The sequence below is a fragment of the Oncorhynchus mykiss genome, chromosome 13, assembly GCF_057628025.1.
Source record: "Oncorhynchus mykiss isolate SJ-2025 chromosome 13, ASM5762802v1, whole genome shotgun sequence".
Lineage (NCBI taxonomy): Eukaryota > Metazoa > Chordata > Actinopteri > Salmoniformes > Salmonidae > Oncorhynchus > Oncorhynchus mykiss.
This window is the reverse complement of record NC_143034.1, coordinates 53,364,705-53,371,682: the sequence shown is the minus strand read 5'-3', so window position 1 is coordinate 53,371,682 and position 6,978 is coordinate 53,364,705.

Sequence of the window (6,978 nt, the reverse complement as noted above, 5' to 3'; positions counted from 1 at the left end):
GTCCTGTGTGTGACTGCCTGCCAGGGCAGATGTGATTATTTAGCTACCGTCAGTTAAACTGTTTTAATGGTCAGCTGTGGATCCTCACGGCTCTCTGAATGACAAGTAAAGCATCTATAAACAGAATGAACTGTTCTACAATCATCAATTATACAGTTGATGTTGGAAGTTTACATGCACCATAGCCAAATACATTTAAGCTCAGTTTTTCACAATTCCTGACATTTATTCCTAATAAAATTTCCCTGTCTTAGGTCAGTAAGGATCACTTTATTTTAAGAATGTGAAATGTCAGTGATTTATTTCAGCTTTTATTTCATCACAATCCCAGCGGGTCAAAGGTTTACATACACTCAATTAGTATTTGGTAGCATTAACTATAAATTGTTTTAACTTGGGTTGAACGTTTTGGATAGCCTTCCACAAGTTGGATGAATTTTGGCCCATTCCTCTTGACAGAGCTGGTGTAACTGAGTCGGGTTTGTAGGCCTCCTTGCTCTCACGCTTTTTCCATTCTGCCCACAAATTTTCTATAGGATTGAGGTCAGGGCTTTGTGATGGCCACTCCAATACATTGACTTTGTCCTTAAGCCATTTTGCTACAACTTTGGAAGTATGCTTGGGGTCATTGTCCATTTGGGAGACCCATTTGCGACCAAGCTATAACTATAGACCCATTTGCGACCACCATCTTGAGATGTTGCTTCAATATATCTCCATAATTTTCCTCATGATGTCATCTATTTTGTGAAGTGCACCAGTCCCTCCTGCAGCAAAGCACCCCAACATCATGATGCTGCCACCCCCGTGCTTCATGGTTGGGATGGTGTTCTTCGGCTTGCAAGCCTCCCCCTTTTTCTCCAAACATAATGGTCATTCCGGCTAAACAGTTGTATTTTTGTTTCATCAGACCAGAGGACATCTCTCCAAAAAGTACGATCTTTGTCCCCATGTGCAGTTGCAAACCGTAGTCTGGCTTTTTTATGGTGGTTTTGGAGCAGTGGCTTCTTCCTTGCTGAGCGGCCTTTCCGGTTATGTCAATATAGGACTCGTTTTACAGTGGCAAATATATATACTTTTGCACCAAAGTACGTTCATCGCTAGGAGATAGAACTCGTCTCCTTCCTGAGCGGTATGACGGCTGTGTGGTCCCATGGTGTTTATACTTGCATACTATTGTTTGTACAGATGAATGTGGTACCTTTAGGGGTTTAGGAATTGCTCCCAAGGACGAACCAGACCTTGTGGAGGTCTACAATTTTTTTCTGAGGTCTTGGCTGATTTCTTTTGATTTTCCCATGGTCAAGCAAAGAGCCACTGAGTTTGAAGGTAGGCCTTGAAATACATCCACAGGTACACCTCCAATTGACTCAAATGATGTCAATTAGCATATCAGAAGCTTCTAAAGCCGTGACATAATTTTCTAGAATTTAAAAGCTGTTTAAAGGCACAGTCAACTTAGTGTACGTAAATGTCTGACCCGCTGGAATTGTGATACAGTGAATCATAAGTGAAATAATCTGTCTAAACAATTGTTGGAGAAATGACGTGTCATGCACAAAGTAGATGTCCTAACTGACTTGCCAAAACTATAGTTTGTTAACAAGAAATTTGTGGAGTGGTTGAAAAACAAGTTTTAATGACTCCAACCTAAGTGTATGTAAACAGCTCATCATAGCTCATTCTGCAGAAGGTGATGGAGTTCTAAGGCATCTCCATACCTCTCCCAGTCCCAATGCTGGCTCTGCGTCAGGTGCTTATTCACCTACTCATCTGGCTAGGAACCATTATGATCCAAGAAGCATCCATCGTCCTTGACACCAGCATGACTGACTGTCTTGGCATTGTCCCAACAGAACGTTACATAAAACGTATACTGGCAGCACCATAAACAACACTTTTCACAGTCACTACAATTGTGTCATTGTATAACATATTAGAGATGACTCGAGATCAGGCTTTCGGGCATATGTTCAGTGACCTCACTTAGGCTTGTGATTATTTAGGTCATAACCTATGGACGTCTGTGGTTCCTCCATGGGACTCTATGATTGAACTGGATGTATCCTGGGTCAAATACATTTCTGTGAGGGGATGACAGAGCCAATGCACCTTCTCAGCGCACTCAATTCAGGAAATAACTTGATCCTATCCACTCTAGAAAGAAGGGTTCCAAAAGGGTTCTTCTGCTGTCTTCATAGGAGAAACCTTTTTGGTTCCAGGTAGAACCATCTGTAGTAAGGGTTCTACATGGAACCCAAAATGGTTATACCTAGAACCTTTTAGGTTCTGGATAGCACCTTTTCTTCTAAGCTGTAGCCTAAAATATGCATTCATAAATGCCTGAATAATGCAAAACTGAATCTAATAGGTCGGCCATTTATTGTGCCATCTATTGAAGTCTTTTTATGAAAGGTCTTTGTGTAACAATATTTTGTAACCTTCAGTCCCTTTAGTCCCACATTGAGTCTTTACATACACAAAGGCCAATAAAGCACATCAGTTCAACAAAATGCATTGTGCTCTTTTACCATGGAAACAAAGCCTTTTCAATAGAGTATGTCTCAAGTGACAATCACAAGACTTTGTTTCCACCTGGTACGTCACACCAGTCCTACAGCACAATAATGGGGTGTTTAGTGCGTAAGAGGAGGACACTTCCCCCAGAGGCAACTCAGCTTAATAGGGACAAAACTCCATTGTAATATAAGTGGTGCTATTCTTTTTCTCAAACCCTTTAGTGAAAATGTAATCAAGTGGTCCAGTTTATATTGGCTAAGTGGAGCACATGATCACAGTGGCTTTTATGTAACAACTAAGTGTGTATCTTGTTTGGAATCAAACAGGGTAAAAATGGCGAAGGGATGCTGGTGGCTCGGTGGCTGTGTGCGTCAGCATTGCAGAGGTCTGAGTCAATCACGGTATTATGGATTCCTCTCATTCTTGTCCCAGTGGACCTAGAGGGCTACGAAGTCATTATCATTAGAGGTACAGGCCTTGAGTCAGTCTGGCATGCACTGAATGTGGGGGCATCATGGTCTGGCTGCTTCAGAAATGTCAAGTACCTGATGATGCTATTTCGGATTATAAATGAAGGATTATTACATGCAAACATGCCACTGTTAACTAGCACTTCCTTAAACAAAATGCTAAGAGATTTTATCTCATGGCATGCAGTATGAAGTGATCTTAGTGATGTGTAAACTAGGAGTAGTATTTAGTTTAGCTTGTCATAGCTAACATTACAAGCTTCACTTTCAACAATCAGACTGCTAACCATGCTGATGTGATCAACCACCAGGCTATATCAGACATGCCACAGAATGCCAACAGGGAGAAGAGAAAGGATTCCCCTTCTGTGTAATCATGAGGAATGTTCAGACCGGTATTCAGCACGCAGTGTGACTCCAGCAGACATGCCACTGTTTACATGCAAAAAAAAGTTGACCTCATTCAGCAGTAATTTATCTAAGACACGCTCAACTTGCTGTCAGTGTCACGTGTCGAGCTTCATCTGCACCAAGGGTTAAGGACTCATCTCTACATTAGACCACTTTAGAGATCTGAAACCTCTTGATTTTAGTGAGAGCGAACTTTCTTAAAATTCCCTCTTTTTACTAATGGTACTGTTTTGGATTGTTACAGGAGGTAAGTAAAAGGTTCCCCATCCAACAGTACAGTACAGCACTTTCTCTCCACAGGTAGGAATGTTTTTACTGTAAACTCCACCTAAAGCCGTCAACTGATGTCAGATGCCCATCGAACATCTGACTGCTAAAACTGCAGATAAGGCTTAGAGGAATACATTGTAATGGAGCCAAGACAATCAAGAAGAGGGCACAACAACACCTTTTCCCCCTCAGGAGACTGAAAATATTTGGCATGGGTCCCCAGATCCTCAAAAAGTTCTACAGCTGCACCAACAAGAACCTGGTATGGCAACTGCTCGGCATCCCTGACCGTAAGGCGCTACAGAGGGTAGTGCGTACTGCCCAGTACATCACTGGGGCCAAGCTTCCTGCCATCCAGGACCTCTATACTAGGCGGTGTCAGAGAAAGGCCCAAAAAATTGTCAGATTCCAGTCACCCAAGTCAAACTGTGGCAAGAGGTACCAGAGCGCCAAGTCTAGGTCCAAAAGGCTCCTTAACAGATTCTACCCCCAAGCCATTTTTATTTTGACATTTTATTTCACCTTTATTTAACCAGGTAGGCTAGTTGAGAACTAGTTCTCATTTGCAACTGCGACCTGTTCATAAGACTGCTAATTAATCAAATGGCCACCCGGACTATTTACATTGACACCCCCCCCCCTTTGTTTTTACACTGCTGCTACTAGCTGTTTATTATCTATGCAGTCACTTTACCCATACCTACATGTGCAAATGACCTCCACTAACCTGTACCCCGCACACTGACTCGGTACTGGTACCCCCTGTATATAGCCTTGTTATTTTATTGTGTTACTTTTTATTTTAATTTAATTGTATTTAGTAAATATTTTCTTAGCTCTAATTCTTGAACCGCATTGTTGGTAAAGGGCTTGTAAGTAAGCATTTCATGGTAACACCTGTTGTATTTGGTGCATGTGGCAAATAAAATTAGATTTGATGTAGGAGTGGCTAATGTAATCAATGCTCCGCCCCTGCTTAATCATTGCGTGCATCACTGTGAATAGTACAACCCCTAATCGTAATTTCAACAGCAGAACAGAGACGATTGAAAACAATCTGAGAGCTGAAGTATTTTACACACAGGTTTGTGGGATTACATCAGTTACATATAATCTGATTACATCAGGTACATGTAATCTGGTTACAAAAACAACTACCTGTAATCACTTACCAGCAAAAATATTGTAATCAGATTACAGATACTTTCGAATAACTAGATAATTACTTTTTGGATTACTTTTAAATTCAGAAAGGATATTGGCAGAAAAAAATGCAGTGCATGATCATGAAATACATGATCAACTTTATGGAAGCCCATTTTCACTAGAGTAGCTATTTCCCAAGCAAGGGCAAGTAGTAACCACATGTCTTGTCTGGGGAAGAGGTTCCAGTACTAACCACACGTCTTGTCTGGGGAAGAGGTTCCAGTACTAACCACACGTCTTGTCTGGGGAAGAGGTTCCAGTACTAACCACACGTCTTGTCTGGGGAAGAGGTTCCAGTAGTAACCACACGTCTTGTCTGGGGAAGAGGTTCCAGTACTAACCACACGTCTTGTCTGGGGAAGAGGTTCCAGTAGTAACCACACGTCTTGTCTGGGGAAGAGGTTCCAGTACTAACCACACGTCTTGTCTGGGGAAGAGGTTCCAGTGGGCGAGTTCATTTTGTGTGACTCGGTGCCCCGGGTTGGTGGGGTTTAGTCATTTTTGAACATTCCATTGGTCCTCCTTAGGAGAGGTCTCCTACAGCCCGGGGCACCGGGTCATGCAAGTGAACTCCTCCAGTCTTTTCCCAGAGAACATAGTGCCACCACGTGTTAATAGGCAAAAAAGGAGCATGAATTGTTGACTTTATTGTAATCCAAACCAAAAACTCAAGTAAGTCATAACACAGTCACTTACCAAACTCAGTTTTGAACAAGACTGACTTCATGACCAAAATTATCCATTTACACTTTACAGTCAATTTTGACACTAGAATTACTGTTTCGGACTCATATCGATGCCATATAGGCCATTTAAAACCAGAGAAGTTGGTTACAAGGGGAAGTGACCTTTAAAGGGAAAGTCATCCAAAATTTAGTAATCAAAGTAATCAGTTTGTGTAATAGTTTGGGGCGGCAGCATAGCCTAGTGGTTAGAGCATTGGACTAATAACCAAAAGGTTGCAAGTTCCAATCCCCGAGCTGACAAGGTACAAATCTGTCGTTCTGCCCCTGAACAAGGCAGTCATTGAAAATAAGAATTTGTTCTTGCCTAGTAAAATGAAATCCAAAAGTTAACTTGTAATAGGAGAACGTTCAAGGTTCCACTTTATTTGTCCCAGAGGTAGTGCATCAGTCATGGACTGATAGCCAAAAATATAAACAATACTAATGATCAACATTAGCAGCACAACCTACAAAATCTAAAGTATCATATTGTGTAATGACCTATACAATCACTGTGTAATAATAACATAACAGTAACATAACAGTAATAATAATATGTAATACCCCTCCAACAAAAGTCAATGATTTTAAAGCACTATTTGGCAGACATGGTGGGTGACCAGGTTTTTGGTGAAAGTTCTCTGTGCCAATGTTTGCTATTGCAACTCACTGAGAAATACTCTCTTTCCATTCCATGACACACGTTACACAAGTAGCACTACATTGTAGGCTTTGTTGGCATAGTCTCTCTTGGGTGACCAGCTCTTTAGCTTATGGGCATTGAAAGAAAACGTGTCAATTTGACGTGCCATGTCTATGCAGTGTAATCGCAATTCTATCCATGGAGGGAGACTTAAAAGGCCCATTTTAGGAGCTAGTTGGGTCAATCTAATTCATTTTTCACTCCTGAGATGAGTGTCTGATCTTGTGTGTGAAAAGAATCGCTGGAACGGAGTCAAACACATTGTTTCCATGTGTTTGGTATCATTCCATTGGTCCCATTCCAGCCATCACAATGAGCCCATCCTCCCATTGCTCTTCCCACCAGCCTCTTCTGGTCTTCACATACACGACAGCCTTGGTAAAAGAGACCCAACAGATTTACTTGAACATTTAGTGGAGAAGAAATGTTGTCCACTTAACCTGTTTTTGCTGTTATTCACTGAGTGTACAAAACATTAGGAACACCTTTCTAATATTGAGTTGCACCCCCTTTTGCCCTCAGAACAGCCTCAATTCGTCAGGGCATGGACTCTACAAGGTGTTGAAAACGTTCCACAGGGATGCTGGCCCATGTTGACTCCAATGCTTCCCACAGTTGGGTCAAGTTGGCTGGATGTCCCTTGGGTGGTGCTCCATTCTTGATACACATGGGA